A 17,077-nucleotide genomic window follows, 5' to 3' on the forward strand; every position below is an offset into this window, starting at 1 on the left:
TGTAGTGTTAGGGGGTCTGCTATAGAAAAAATATGCAAAGTTTATGGTTACACTATACTAATTGATGGTTCTCCGACGTTTCTACGGGGGCATAACAACTGCAGCGTACTAGATATTACTGTGTGCTCCTCTGAATTAGCGGCTGGAGCAGACTGGACTGCAGACGCTGACACAAGAGGAAGTGACCACTTGCCAGTATTCATATATCACCCAAAGTAGAAGAAAACAAGAAATAACCGCACAACAAGAATTACAATTTGGGCAATCTTTCGAGAATTACAGAGACAAATTCTTGAACCCTGTTCTGTCGAGAAACGTATGCATTGAAGATAAAAAATTTTCTAACAAAAGCAACTCGTGCAGTACCCATTTCAAATGGGTATTCGGGTGTTGACGCTGAGTATGAGAGGCTTCGGGCAATACGACGCCGATCTGAAAGAACATATCGCAGGTCGGGTAATTTAGAAGATTTAAATGTTGCACAGAAAGTACATTCTGCAATGCGTAACCACCTGCGGAAGCTTTCAACCAAAAGGTGGCAAGATTTATGTGCCTCACTTTCTCCATTTACCTCGGCGCCTCAACTGTGGAACATGGTACGCGCCCTCCGACAGCGAGTAGTCCACTCGAGACCACTACAGGCTCTAGCGCTGTCTCGAGGAGTTAGCGAACGTGTGATTGCCAAATAATTCTGCGATCTTATACTGAGAAATAGAGACACCGCCCAAACTAGCGAATATAAATTCTCAGCAGAATCAGATTCTGCGGTTGTAACAAAGTTCTCTGCGATCACTTCATCGGATCTGGATGACAGCTTCAAACCAGAGGAGCTCCAATATGTGCTGTCTTCAATAAAACGAACAAGTTCACCAGGAACAGATGGAGTTACATACGCTGCTCTTGCTAACTTGTGCAAAAAAAGAAAATTACACCTGTTGGACATCTATAATGAAAGTTGGCAAGAAGAAAAAGTTCCGGAAAGTTGGAAGATATGAAAAGTAGTACCGTTGCTAAAGCCAGGGAAGAGCTCTATGCAGTTGGACTCGTTTGGGCCGGTTAGTTTGACAAGTTGTTTTTCAAAAGTGCTGGAAAAAATGATCAATGAACGAATTTTTTTGTGGAAAGACATAAAAAACTACTACCAGAAAGCATAGCCGGCTTTAGAAGAGGTAGATGCACAATGGACTGCATTCTGGATTTGGTCACAGATGTGGAAAACCAACGAATGCAAGGAAACATCATTGTCGCTGTATTCTTTGATGTCCACCGAGCATACGACACAGTGAGTCACGTTCACGTTCTGGAAGGCCTGGCGTTACAGGGATTCAAGGGCAAGATACTGCGTTGGATCGCTGACTTCCTGAAGCACCGGAAAATTTTTGTAGCTACACAGGAGGGCCCAACGTCAGAACATGTCGTCAACCAAGGAGTGCCAAAAGGCAGCGTACTAAGCCCTACTCTTTTTAATGCAGTCATGGCGCAGCTCCCGTATAATCTTTCACCTAACATCAGATGTTCAGTATATGCTGATGATATAAATATATGGACGTCGATCCATCGTTTTTGGATGTACAACAAACTCTACAAGAAGGATTGCATTATGTAGACCATTTTCGAAAAAAAGAGGTATGGCACTGAGTCTGGCTAAAACAGACATACTTCCGTTTACATTAAAAAGACCTGGAAAGTTCCAGATTATTCTGCAAAATCAGCCTATTCAAATGGTGAAAACTCATAAATTCTTGGGAGTAATTTTAGACTGGAGACTAACATGGTCACCTCATGTCCAGTCCCTAGAACAAAAAAAAGTGAATCAGGCCATTCGAATCTTCCGGCATCTCATCGGGGCCAAATGGGGTGGTACTACAGAGTCGTTATTAGCCCTACATGTTGCCCGGATACGTCCCATCGTAACTTACTCACTGCCTCTGCTGCATAGACTCCCAGCCTCCACGAAAAGGAGACTTCACTTGTTATTGGCTAGGAGCTTGAGGGTATGTCTGGGTTTACCACGGTCACCTTCCAGTGCTTTAGTGTATGCGGAGGCTTGAGAGCCACCTTTGGCAGTACTCCGAACTAAAGAATCATTTCGAAATTTATTTATAATTTTCACGCAACATGAAAGTCATTTTTTATCTGGTGCACTAACACAAAGGACGGCAACGAGACTACAAGATACTATATCATCATTTCAAGCAGTAGTACCAGAATTTAAAGAATGGAAACCTTCAAAACCACCTTGGACGCTGCCACTTCTCAACGTTATCCGTGAAATAGACGGCATAGAGAAGAAAGCAGACATGGCACCTCTAGTAGCGGCACAGTTGGTACTTAATCAGCTTCATGTAATGCATAATGAAAAAACGAAGATATATACAGACGGTCATGCACAGAAGAAGCGTCAGCCTGTGCGGTCTTTATACTCGAAATTCAGAAAAAGAAGATGTACAAATTATCACACAAATCTTCATCGACGACAGCAGAATTGGTGGCTATCTTTGAAGCAGTTAAGCTTATCTGCGAGAATCACGAGCCACAAAAATGGGTGATATGCACTGATAGCAAACCTGCTCTTCAGCTAATCAGAAATGTGAGATCACCTTACAAAAATGATGAAATAGCACAATGTATCGCAGAAACTGTGGAACATGCCTCATCACAGTGTCACAACATCGTATTCCAATGGATACCCAGCCACATTGGAATAAAGGGAAATGAAGATGCTGATAGTCTCGCGAAGAAAGCATTGAAAGAAGGACGGGATTGCGCAATCCCGTTGTCTGGGGCGGATATTCGACATTTTATATCGCAAGGAGCTAACCATTGTTCGATGGAGAAGTGGTTTGAGAGTCTAAATCAAAGGAAACGGTACTTTATGAAGTTGATCCACACAGAAAATTTTAAATAGCGTCAGACCTCCCACGACACCTAGAGACATTGATACACCGACTTAGATTGGAAGTAGTATACACAAACAGCTTCCTGCACAAGATACATCGATCCAACTCACCAGAATGCCATTGTGGTCATGCAGAATAAAATGTTCGCCATATTCTTTTGGAGTGCGTTAAATACGCGAATCAAAGAGAAAAATTAAAGAACAAATTAGCAAGTTTGGACGGACGGCCCCTCACAATAACGAAACCACTTGGACCACGGCCTGAGACGCATCTCCAGAAAAAGGCAATAATCTTCCTGACAGACTTTTTAGTGGAGGCCGGACTGGACAAGCGCCTATGACTGATAGCCAGAGATGGGTATTATGTAAAATATGGTCATGTATATACTGACATTAGATTAGTAAGGTGTGCGTGTAAGTAGTTTATGACTGTGTGAACTGCGCGAGGAAAACTGTGTATTGGCATGTCATTTGAACTGGTTTCAGTGTCCTATTATGTGTTTTTTCCCGTATTGTTAATTTTTGGGTACCGTTCTGTATTATTATTTTATTTTTCGCTGCAGAACTTTCTGATATGGTGTAGCCGAGGCAATAGGCACCTCAACCTCTCCACAGCAATACAGTTAAAACAGAACAGAACAGATGTCGCAACTGCCGCAGTTAACGGCATCGAACTACTTTGACCGCGTTATAGTGTGGGCACCCTGCAAAATATATATATACATATACATAGTTGTATCATCAATCTTTCATATTAGACCATTCTAGAGGCGTTTACGTATGTGGTTATATTGCACTTTTGGTCTTCACTTTATGGAGACCTTTCAGGCCGGTCGCTAAATAGCATGATTTGGGATTGTTCAAATGATGAGTTTGTTGGGGTCGTCTGGAACAACGAAAACCCCTGCAGAGGGCTAAGAGTAATAGCATCTCGCTTTTTGCGTTTTGAACCAACAATATACTTTTGAGAGACACCTTACTGAAGAAGTTTGGCAATTTCGAACGTATCTGGTGCTGTTTGACGTGCACTAACCTCGAACAGCACACAGGCCATTGACATTTCACCTGTATTAAAATTCGAACGCCGCGGCTCGTATTGAAACTATGATCTTTGGGGCTGATGCGTAAAACAGGGGCTCAAGGTATACTTAATCACTAAAGATGCTGTTTGACCAGGGTGCCTTTATTTGCTGAGATGTCAAAACTAGGAATCGGTAATGCATACTCGGCAGTCATATGACTTTGGAAGGGAGCAAATTCCAGATATTAACCGAATACGAGTAATAGTTTCCCTGGCACACCTCTAAGCAGTGGTATGTATACCAATATTTATGAAGCATTAGACTGGGTGTCTTCTGTAAGTATGTATAATAAATTTAGGTACGAACATTTCATTCCCGTTTTTTCATTGTAAATTATTTTTCAATATTAGTTGTATTTCTGTTGGCAGTGATGAACAACTAAATAAATGTTTTGTCAAATAAAGCGATATTTTCATATAAATACAATTGTGGTTGACATATTTGTAATGATCCCAAACATGATGCTGAGAGTATCATGTCCATGAGTAAAGAAGAAGACATGCAATCCAATCAACTCTGCCGGTTTCTACATCTCTCCAACCTAGAGCACCATGACTAAAACATTCGAATGTTTTGACCATTTTGGTTTTCATAAGATTGCATTGCATCACTTGATAGATTATTCAATTTTTGTCTCCGAATGCAAGCCGCAATGATGTTGTTAGTGAGGGAGGATCGCAAGCATTTATTGGACTAACACCACAGTAGCTGGCCAACACAACTGACCACACGCACTGAAAATTGCCTCGAAGGACAAGCGGAAGAGCTGTGCGGATATTGTTTCATTAGCACACTGTTATGAATGCCTCGGCCACCAGCAGAAGGTAGCGGAATGTGATGCCGCAGACGCGTCACGATATTGAGGCAGGTGCTGTCTGCGTTTCGTCAACGCGAAAGAAGCTAATGAGCTCTGGGTGCAGCTTTTGTGCGCGATTCGTACCTTTTGAAACTAATTATTTTCGAGTGTCGCCTAGCATTCCTTCTCTTGTCACCTGTGTAGTGGACAGTCCATCATCACGGCGCTATGCCGGTCTGTTGAAGCATCATTGGCTATAACATATAGTCGTTGAAACATTCGTCAGTAACGTGTTGGTAGTTTGTCAGTACTTTGTTACCTTTCCTTGCTTCCTTGTTAGTAGAGCAAGTCAAGCATTATGATTAATCACAACATTGAGAAGAGAGTTAGGCCACGAAAAAATGAAGGATGGGCATTCATGTTACACTCACGTGGTGCGTGCACATACTTTTTGTGTAAATCCCGAGGATACATCGTATAGAGATGAAAGCTATATATACTGAGCTTGATGTCTTTGGAGATACCCTGCTTCTTGAAATAGCTGATTGCAAATTCATCTGCAAACGTCAAGAAGTGGAGGATGTTCTGCTAGACGTGGTAATCCTTGAGGTGGTTCATCAAATGCGTTCCAAAACCCTTGACTTGTTCGTTGGAAGTGACAGCACCGAAGACGATTTCTGTGAAGCCTTGCCCCGGAAACATCCGCAAAACAAATACCTCCAATGACTCTGCCTTCCTTCACCAAGGCAAGCGTGCGATGCTTCGTGTCAAAGACGAGTCTGTTGATGTACTCCTTGGGCATCCTTGGCAGCTGGTGAGAGAAGACACTTTGCAGCCCCACCAGCATTACCAGGGACTGCTGGTCCACCCGTCGGCTTAACGAGTTGGCCACCAGGTGGAACTCTATCACCCGCGCCGCTCCTCAGCCTGCGCTGCTTCATCCCGCACCGCTAGCTCTGAGAATGCATTGTTCTCTGGCCCAACCATTTCTTTTGGATCAGTGATAGTAGCAATCAACTGGGTCAGCACCTCTTCTGGAATGTCTCCTTCAATCTTGTGTCTTTTAGGCTCTGGAACATGGTTTTCCTCATTCAGCCGCTTTTCACCCTGACAATCAGAAGTGCTGATGTACTTTGATGAACGGTTGGCAGCATGCGCACCGGGGCTCATGCTGAAGGCGGTGCCATTTTCCGTAGCCGAGCTGGGTGCATTTGCAGCTGACAGCTTCTCGACAGTTCTGGCATGAGTGGTTCCATTGCTTGTTATGGCCCTGTCAACGGACGTGTTTGTAGAAGAGTTCAGAGGAGTTTGCTTGAAGTCAGGATCCCATATGGGGGAATTGTTTCCATAAACTTCTTCAAGCACTGACAGAAGACGTGGGAAATGAGTGAGCACAAGACTCCTCTTGTCTGGCGGCATTTTGTCCTCTTCGGCTCGAAACTTGTCCAGCAATTGACGCCGCATTGTCTGGAACACAGAGCGCAGTAGCGTACGACCGAAGATGATGGTTGTCTCTGAATGGGGCAAGCTATCGCCGAATGCCGGCACGTGGCAGAAGCACGACGACCTGGTATAGTTTATCTTGTATGCAGCCGCATCTTCATTCGACGAGTGCTGCCGCTGCTGCTTTCTAGCTGATGGCGTCTCCAGTTTCCTGTGGTTGAGGCAGTGCAGAAACATCTTGGCGAGGTCGTACATGGTCTGCCACTCTTTCTGGGACAGGGGGCCAAACTTGTACATCACGAAGTTAATCACTGCCTTAGCGATGCTCGGTTTCTCAAAAGGTGGGGTTCCCAAGGGGCTTTCTACAGTGGGCTGTGTCATTAGAAGGATGCTTTTTTGCAAAAGCTTGAATAAATAGTAGTATACTTGTTTTGTGTCTGCATCCTCCTCTCTATGAACACACATGAACATGTTTTCAACATCAACGACTATCCCAAGAAGCCTGTTGAGCTCTTCGTCAGAAGCATTCTGAAGGTGAGATACATGCGTCCCCAATATGTGACTGCAGCTACGACATGGGTCATTTAGATTCGCCAGGTGCTGTGGTCCTTCTGGGCGCTGTGGTGTCTGTGGAGGGTTGGGATTATTCCAATCATTGCACTTTCAATCATCAGCCTTGCACGACGAATAGAAAGCAAGCTTCTCAAGCTTTTTATTAAGCGGCCAACTCTTGACCTGCGCCTTTTTCTGCGCAATCCTCTGCAAGTTGTTCTGACGGTTGGGCTCGCCACCGGAAGATCCTTGCTGGTTATTCTGGCCAGGCGCCGCGGCCGCGCCAGCTGCAGCCGTGGTGGACATCGCCAGCAAAGAGGCTCACTGTGAATTTTCGTGCAATAGTTTTTGGCTCATTTTTCTCATTGCGGTCTCTTGTTGCTTTCAACGCAGTAAAGATCACTGTGCGCATAACACAGATGAACAGCTCTAGCCCTTTCGGCCCTAGCTCTCTATCAAAAGAACATGAAGGAATTTTGCTGCCAAATGGGACGCAATGAAGCCATAAATTGAAAAAGGTGTCCGAACTATCCTCAATATACCATAGCATAGGTATACCTTTTGAGGTACGAGCATAGGTATACTCGGCGACAGCTTTTCTTGACATTGGAGCGAAGGCTACCTAGGCGGGGCCTCCGCACATTTGTGTTACTACGCAAGTAGTCCGGCAGCTGGCAGCTGATTTCGGTTCCAGTTTCGGTTTTCGCTTGCTCGCTGCGCTAGTGTGTTTAGCAAAATGTTTGCATGCAAAATAAGAACGTCAGAGTTAAACTTTGATGAGAGTGCATACATGCAGCTAGTTATTGTGCTGTTTATATACTGGTACATATAAAATTTTCCGTTGTTCAGAACGTTTTCCCAGCATTATTCAGCGTTTATAACAGTGAAGTTTAGGTTCCGTGTTCAGCCCAGTATATACGGGTACGCGCCGCAAGTGATCGAATGTTAACGTTTACGGTATTGAGCCCTGGTACAGGCGAAAGGAAGGCCGGTTGCGGCACGATCCGGCCACGGGCCTGTCTTGTTTCAGTTTTGCTGTATTCGGTTTACGCCCTCAAAGGCTGTCAGCAATGATCGGCGCAGACTGCGCCTCAGTGTTCGAGATGCCTCACAATTGTTGTAGATTTTTTTAAGATTGCACGCAAGACGAGAACAGTGAAGCTTATTTCAGAGCTTGCGCGGCCACCAGTGATAAGGCTGGAGAGTTCGATGCGTGATGTATAAAAGACGGCGCGTCCCAACGATGAGCAGCTTTTCCACGGCCGATGCTGTGCTCGCCGCTGCAAGAGCAAGCAGCAGACGCAGCCGGCGTGCGGAAAACGCGGTGCCGTCCAAGAAATAAAAAAGAAAAAAAACTAGGGCGCACGATAACGTCTCTTCCATGAACAGCGTCCCATACTTGTTCTATCCTTATAATGAAGAAAGTTTTATTTATTCGGGCCAAGTAGCTATTAGAATCAGAAAATAAAATAGGTACTATTTCCTGGCGCGCGCGCATGCAGGCGGTTTGGCTCTATAGCTTCCACAGTGCTGTCAAGAAAAGCTGTCGCCGAGTATAGTTTTCTTTTTTTCGTCATCGTCTTCTTTTGGAATCTGCAAAGTAGAAAAATATGGCGGATTACGAGCACGATGACGCTCGCCACAACCAAATAATGAATGACACCTTACGGGTTAATTGTTAGATCAGTAGTTGTAGTATTCTTTCATGTTGTTTTTAAGATGCTTCACTTGCTATTTACAGAGTGGGTGTTTCTTAACACTAGCCCATCGGCCGCAGCAGTGGACAATCTTCATGTCCTAAATATAGTACACCAGGGCTCAGTGGTTGTCAGACCTCTGAATGCGTTCAGGCTAATTCAGATGGGCAGCTCTTGCAAAAGCTCCCGATTTCCTTTTTTTTCTAGTCGAGAAACCTGCCACATCCTTTAGATAATATGCAAGGAATGTCTAATAGCGAGATAATATGTAATGATTATTATTTTTGTTCTATAATTTATTATATTGGTGCGCGTTGGACCTAGAAAAAGACAACGATAAAGTATAGTTTTTTCAGCTTGCCCTTGCAAGCATGAGCAGAATTAATACTAGTGCCGCAAAGAAGGATACGCCAAATTTTCATGAGTTTGGATCTTCTAAAGTGTTCAATGTGTGAACGGTGGTCATTCAAGTGCGATGAGAAGCTGTGTATCACGAGCGCAAAGACTTGCTGTTGGACAGTTTATGCACTGTAACTAATACGTGGTTGCTGTATGTTAGTTTCACAATAACTTTCGTTAACAGGGCTAAATAATAGGTGTATTTAAATTTATCATATTTCACCTCACAACCACTAAGCCTTGGTGTCTCATAATTAGGACATAGAGCCGTTTTTGTTGCATACTGACGGCATTCTCAGAAAAAAATATTTTTGTGTTCTTCAGGTAGTAGTACCTCAAAATCAACGAGAAACAAAAAAAAATATCTGCTGGTAGAAAAAATTCAGGGCTGAAAGAGTCAATAATTTTTAGCAGTTTCTTCTCTAACCGTGCGTTGTTCATACCGCAAATACTTGTAGTGTTCAGTGCTACTTACGTTACTCCGTGCATTGCACTTGAAATGTAGTGAAAATTTAACTGAAAAGTGATGATTTCGGAGCTGGCACTAGTTCGGGGATAAGCTAGTGTGAAGGTCGGGACACGACATGTTTATTCTCTTTTACGCGTAATGTCACTGTAACGTTTAAATGCAATGCTCGCAAGTATCAAGTCTAAATCAGCAGCAGATAAGCTGAAAGAAACGTTATTCAATGCGGTACAGCATACATGTAAAAAAAGATTGTAATTCACATCCCAAAAAAACACACGTGGCCTTGAGAAACCCTTAAAGATTCGCTAAAGTAAGACATTCTTGTGTGAAGTTTAGCCCACAAGTCACGTCCACCACAGGGACAGCCAGAATTTCAGTCATATTGAACGACCGTTGATATAGTTCCAATTATCAATAAGGCTTCTTACGCTTGAATGTCCAGGGAAGCCCCATAAGCTCTGTGAAGGCATTATGATTGCCAGAGACCATATTACAAAGTGAAAATTGTGGAGATAATATAAAGAAAGCACTATAAAGTGACAAAAATAAACATTAGTCTGTGGAGCTTCATCAAAAATAATGCATACAGAAACGTGTTTATTTTTCTTACTTATATTTCTTCGGAACCAGTTTTTTTTATTTTTTTGGAATAACTATCCTTTTTCAGGTAACCTAACGCTTTTTTTTTTCGGAATCTGGGATGCGGCTCTACTTTTAATCATTCCACACTTTACAATGTCACTGTCAGCATTTGCACGATAAAAGACATTTAAATAGGAGTGGAAGAAGGGAAGAAGAAACACTATTTAGTCATATATAGGCGGTTTGCGAATCGCTAAGCTGTTAAGCCCACCTGTCACGACAAAGTCGTTTGAGGATTTTCAAGAAGCTCGTCTCAAGATTGCTGTCAAGATTACAGTGTTCTCGGTGTGCTGGCTACATACCTTCCTGCAGTCGTTCCTTTTGTCTCCTTTCTGTACTTGTTACACAGATACAGCTTCCTGAGGGGAGAGTTGTAGAAAATCCGCATTCTGCGTACTCCATATTATTGCTATGCGTGTATTCAGAGAAATCTGTGAAGCGTAGGTAATGAAATATACACACCACAATTTAGTTTCTAGGAACACTTCTGGCGCGGGATTGAATGCAACCTTCAGAGGAGTTCTTTTGATTGTTTCTTTTCATCTAATTGTATCACAGTAATTTTTTTGGTTGTCGCTTGCACATCGCTGGCGGTTTTCCTATCGTAAGTGTTCGTCTCATGCGCACTTGTAGGTATTCTTATCTGAGAAAATGGTGACTGTACGAAACATAGCTGACGTTTGAAAGCGTGGTGCACTTCCTAAAATTACAAAGTCAGATTGGATTATTTCTTATATTAGAGTACGAGGATAAATAGACTACACAAACTAATGACAACAATTCAGTGTTTGTATAGTTCATTTTAGCGCCACCAAATGGCACCACCTGTCCACTCTGAAGTTTGCGGCTATACAGTGACGAGGTGCCCTAAACCAAGAAAATTTGTCAACAAACAAAACTTCTCTCAAGTCGCCACTTTAGGTTCGCGTGACGATGCGAAGAACTTTGCGAAATGTGAGCTTGTTTGGGCAGTTCTGCCACAAGCTGGAAAGAAAGAAAGTCGAGAAGCTTCACAATAGAGGCGCCTAGCCTAACGAAAAGGGACAGCTTTGTGTGTTTGCTTGCTTGTTTTTTTTTTTCATATTATGGCACCTAACCACTCCGGGGCAGTGGCCGAAAATGCGGCGTTGACACTTTAAAACGTTAGTTTAGGAAATTGAGGTGAAGCAAAAAGGAAATAAAATTTCAATAATACTTAAATAATAAGTTTAAACTACAAGTATTATGCTATTGAGCTTGTATTCTAGACCGCCGTGTGAACAGGATGGAAAAAATTTCGGAGGGATTAGTTAGTTTTTATCCCATTGAAATCACAAAAAATTTCACACACCAGCATTTTTCTTCGTCATTTCTTTTCAATTTCTTTTTTCTGTCATCATTTATTTTCTGGTTTTTCATATCATACCTTTTTTTCTTGCCCTTAAATTGTTTCTGTGTCTATTTATTTGTTCCTATCATTTTTTTTTCAATTCTTTCTTACTCTCGTGCTTTCAATTGCTCTTTTAGCATTTAGGCACACTTTGGAAACTAATTAAGATGTACTGTAAACGTCTGATGTACGTGTCCAACACTTCGTTCCGAGTGCCGTATTAAGTGCGCAGCACTTCGGTCATCCAGGCTATTATATGGTGTGATCGTATTACCTTGTTGTCGTTTGGGCAACATAGCGAAACCCACGAATACCGTATACATATTGTGCGCATGTTCTCGTCAAGTAGGCTGCTTCATTTTCTTCTTCGAATGCCTTGTTGACGATAAGTGCGGAGCAGTAAAGCTGCCCTATGGTGTCGTCACTGGGCGTAATGCGTAACGCACGCGAAACCACGTATATATATACAGTATTAAATTAGTCAGCTCAGAACGGAAAGAAAAAAAAAGTAAACAGGAAGAATATTGCAATGAGCAACAAAGAAATAAAGGGAGAGGAACAAACAAATACCAAGAAGAGGGTCAAAATATTTAGAAAAGGATAGGTAAAACGGGAAAAGGGGCAAAAACAAAGAGAAAAGCACAGAAATAACAAGCGAAGAGAATAAAGAAGGTTGGCCAGCACCACACTTTTTTCAGGTTCGGCGACTTCAGTGTGAAGATCTCGGAAATTTTTATGCAGAGGAATCCTACAACAGTTCCTTTATGACCAGAAATTTTTCCTCGCTCTATCAGGAAGGCGTCCCTATATAGTTTTTAGGTGTAGCTGATACAATACCAGAATATAATTTCGTCATGGTAGCCTGCAAAATATCTCAGAAACGACAACCTTACCTTCTTTTTTTTACATTCTATATTGTGGGGTAAAAAAAATTCTCGGCCCGCATAGCAGGCAGTACCAATTAGAAAAGAAAACTTAACAGGACAGAGCTAGGTGAAAGTTTGAGGGTAAGATCTGAAGGAGAAGCGATCTCACCCCCCCCCCCCCCCCAATTGAAAGGGACAAAAAAAGCTGTTAGTTTGATGTACAAAGTTGACATTGCAGCTAACATACTTAGTTAATCTTCAGTGACTAATCTTGAGATGCGCGTCCTAACGGGGCTGTCTTGGAGGTCTTGCTTTCCTGCCGGTTGATACAGGTTATCTATGTAGTAACGAGTTTTTACAGCGAAAGATGTTATGAAATTACAACAAGGGTTGCGTGCGCTGTATAGTTTAGTCCACCGCCACCGCCGCCAGAGTCCGTAAATATTATCCCTCAAAATGAGCAAAGAAATGAGTAAATAACACCAACAAGCCCCAAATTGGATTCGTACCTGGGTCCCCTGCATGTCAGCCTCGTATTCTACCGCTGAGTCACGCCGGTGCTTAGAACTCCGTTGGAAACTGGCCTTGGGGGGAAGGCTCGATGGCGGGAAAGGAATCACGTTAAGATGAATAATAAAGTATCTCATCACAGCCAAGAAACAAACAGGTGCCACACGATGCGAATTGCATAAGGAGTAGGTCATCGAACGCTCCAACAGAAGCTTCAAGCATCATACTTCATCATCGTCAGTCACAGCCTTAAAGAATCTGCGCAAATGTTTTTACAAGTGAGTAGCGTGGCCAAGCTTCTCCGAAGAGTGACGAAAAATGACAACGTGGATGCAACCCTACTACGCAAAATTGATGATCGTTCCTGGCGTATACTAGGTACCCGGCAAGTTTGCTCCTAGCAGTCACCCAAATCGAGTTCAGAAAACGCTCTGAAAGGCCGCTTCTACTAATCTGTGGCGCGATACGCAGGCCTGGCAGTTTTTATGAGCCCTTTGCACTTACTTATGTGGGCCTTAATATGCGGCGGCTCAGTTTCAGTTCTGACGGCGTCCCGCACATTTTCTTCGTTGCCTGGAATATTATTTTTTTGACGGTCAGCGATGACATGTCATACCAGCGAGTATACACTAGCTTTATTTCTCAGAACGTCGCAAATCTGCCTGGGATTACGGAATGTTGAGTACACGTTACATTTCTGTCGTTGTCTTCTTGTTTTCTTTTAGACTAGAAGACAGAGCCATGTGTTTACTGCATGTTTACGTCACTGAACCAACTGTTCAGCGTCGCGAGTACTCTGTTTGCGATCGATCTTGACGTTCACTAAAGCTTCCTTCGCTTATTTTTTATAGCGCACAAAGCATCGCGACATCCTGTAGCTTATATACCTTCGTCTTTCAAGTAAAGCACAATTAATATGAAGGCACGGTCCTGTCACGGTTACCGCAATGTCACTGTCACAGACATAACTCAAATGAAGTCACACAGCATTGTGCTCCCGATCAACAGAAGTTCATTGGAAGTGCTACATTTATCTGTTGTTCCTCCCATGCCACTGTTCTATCGAGGGTGCTGCAAACATCACGCCTACCAACTAGTGCGCTTCCGTGGAAGTTTAGTCTGGAGTGCTCATGACAGCTCTTGACTGGCAGATACGAGAGTTGTAATTTTCGCAGTGGTCTTTCAAAGTTGCCTAATCAGGGGAACCAGAAGAAGTAACTAATCGTGTGAAGAATGGTGCGTGGATTTATTACCCCATGAAAAGCCACGCACAATCACATCACTGATATTACAAAACTACAGCCATCTAAGATATCCAGGCCTTCCTTTTATAGCCACACTGCAGCTAAAATATTGATCTTACAAAAAAGAAGCGAAATAAATCAGCAAAGAAGGATAAGAAGGAGATTCAGCTCCCAAGCAAGCATTCTTACTTGCTTTTCTGTCATGATTATGTGGGCGTATCGACCGCTTGTTCCGTACTTAGCTGAGTTCTGTTATGTACGTGGGACATTCTTAGAAAACAGCGCCGAAAAGGCACAGCGCACACAGAAAGGAGACGCTTACAGGGGAGCTCTCAAAACTTCTGGCACGTGGGACGTCTTGTCGTGGTGAACATAGAGAGCGAATATAAGGCAAGTACAACGTATCTTTCTCCACGCGAACTGCAATAAGACAGGAGTATTTACGACTCATTCATCTGCCTCGTGTGCGAAGAACTTGACACTATTTGCGCCACTTTGACCCAAAAGTGCTTCTATTTATTGCTGTTGCGCGTTCCTGGCTACTCTCGTTGCCTCTGAGTGAACAAACATACTGTAGCGAAGAGATAATGATGAAAAGGCACAACAGCAGGGAAATGAGCCTTAGTGTCAATAGTAAACATGGAATACGAACTCGTGTTTGCCAGGATTCAGGCTACTTCACGCCCGTCAGACTGCGACGCCCCCCGTCTTGGCGTTCCTCGTCTTCCGTTGAAGCCCATGTGTCCTTGAAACCACGTAGTAATATAAATGTTATTTTTTGAATGCGATTATCCACACCTGACGCAACGACATCTAAGCATCGAGCTAAAGACGGAAAACCTCTCACGTCGTCTTAGAAGACTGTCTGTTTCTTTTAGTGTCAAATAGTTTTTAATGAGCACACTATCTAGTAAATTCCTCTAGCATGCAGTTTTCAGTTGAGAATAGCTTGCATATGTCAGCATATAAGTACTGTAGTTGTTATATACATTGCGTGTGCCTCTTCATGACCACGCATGGACGATTGGCAAACTATTTTTTTACTTGAACAATGGAGGTTGATTTCTGTGTAGACGATTTCAGGAAAACGCAAGAAAAAAAAACTGACTTGTTTTCATTGTGTGTCTAGAAAAAAGTGTTTAACGATTTCAAGTACATTGTGGACATCTATAGTACATCAGGTTATTTCCGATGTGCGCAGTACTGGTAGTTCAGCATGAGGCAGCTGTGCAGTTGTCACAGCTTGAATGAGATACCAACAGCATCTACCACTTAGTCGATTTCCTCTTTATTGACTAAATCAGGGCAGTATTAGCGTTTCTAATAGGGATGGACAAACATTTTATTTGAAACATACTTTTTGTCGCCATGGTGAAAGAGTATGCAATCTTTGATCATATTGGCGCTTAGAGTGGGCATCACTGCATTGCACTTTTCGTGCTTCACATCTTTGTATTGCTCTGGCTATGTTACTCTGAATTACATAGAAACATTACTGCATAATATGGATCTCGGTACTATTCTGGCAATATATTATAGGGGATTGATGCTGGTCCTATACTTTTTCTCCGCTTTGGATAACTCTTGCGAACAGTACGTGAGAAAATTTTCTTGTGATAAAGAGGTACGGACGAACATCATCGGGACCTCCGAACCATTTTCTATAATATTCTCAATACGTTTCAGCCACCCTTCCATGACATGATCCATGATGAGCTCGTAGAACATGCTATAGATGCGCATAATAGTCAACTCGTTATCTTCGCACTATTGAAACGTTGTAGTCTGGGGTTCGACTTCCTCTCCGTCTCGTTTTCGCAGGGAGCCGCTATCTCAGTAATAATTTTGAATAATGAACGTCTCTGCAGAAATGAAAATGACGCTTGTTTCGTGGCAGCACAGGACGCAGCAGGTTTACAGCCCGACAGCTAAGCGACTACAATTACTGTGTTCTTCACAGATGCAATGATGTACCGTTAACTACAACCAAGCCGCTGTAGTGTCTTTGTTCGTACATTATGCTTTTTTGATATGCGAGTGTATAAGGCAAAGTACATCGTTAACACGAGAATGAAATCCTTCGATCATTAAGGAATTCTACCATGAACAAATAAAAAAAATGATCATCACAATTTTAATACATGTGCCGGACGATGTTGTGTATGCAAAACAAGCAAACAGAAATACTAGGTTAAACTTGGTTTCTTCAGTAAAGCACGCAATCAAACTGAGTAATTTTTCTGTGGTGCGCTTAACTTGATTGATCAGATCCTCGTAAAAAGGAATAAAGCAGTGCTTCAGGCAAGACAAGCTAACGACAACAGATCAGGTACTGACTAACATTGACTGTTTGTCACTAATAAGATGCAATATAGAGGAAGCAGTAACATGACACTAAAGCATTGTCTAGAGTGATGTTCATTGCCTTTTGCAGTAATTGATTTATATGAGAGGTTTAATGTCCCGAAATCGCCATATGACTATGAGAGACGCCGTAGTGAAGGGCTCCGAAAATTTTGACCAGCTGGGGTTCTTTAACGTGCACCCAAATCTGAGCACACGGGCCTACAACATTTCCGCCTCCATCGGAAACGCAGCCGCCGCCACCGGGATATGATCCCCCTTTTGCAATGATCAGATAGGGTTAGTTACAGGAGGCAGTGACGGAGAACAGCGAGAAATGGCAGAAAGATCAATGAGACGCGCGTTCGATTCTACCCTGCGATGAAGAAGAAGGATAAAAGAGCGATAAGAGAGCGAGGGAGAAGAAAGTAGTGGCATGAACCGAATTAAAATAACACTCGTCGGAAAATATCAAGTTTACGGGTGGTTCCACGAATATTCATAGGGGCCCCTCAACACTTTTTGATCATGTTCAGAAAACGCCGCAGATCGGTGGTAGAGGATTCCGGGAAAACACGAACCAAAGCTTATAGCACAGCGTGCGGTCTGATATTCCCTCTGATTTCTCAAATACATACAAAGGTTACTTTCTCTTCTCTTGGCTAATGATGGTACAAGCTCAAGGATGAGTCATCAGAGCCATTGTATCAGCCATTGGTTGATTTGAGCATGGCGCAGCTGGTCGTTTCTTGCGCCACCGCCAGAG

At 42.9% G+C, this 17,077-nt stretch overlaps 1 pseudogene; it reads right to left on the minus strand.

Moving 5' to 3' along the window:
• The window catches only part of LOC142766052 (histone acetyltransferase KAT2A-like), a 31,668-nt pseudogene extending 24,590 nt beyond the window's left edge, over nt 1-7,078 (minus strand).
• Nucleotides 7,079-17,077: the final 9,999 nt, after the last annotated feature.

This window comes from Rhipicephalus microplus, chromosome 6 (genome assembly GCF_043290135.1).
Source record: "Rhipicephalus microplus isolate Deutch F79 chromosome 6, USDA_Rmic, whole genome shotgun sequence".
Taxonomy (NCBI): domain Eukaryota; kingdom Metazoa; phylum Arthropoda; class Arachnida; order Ixodida; family Ixodidae; genus Rhipicephalus; species Rhipicephalus microplus.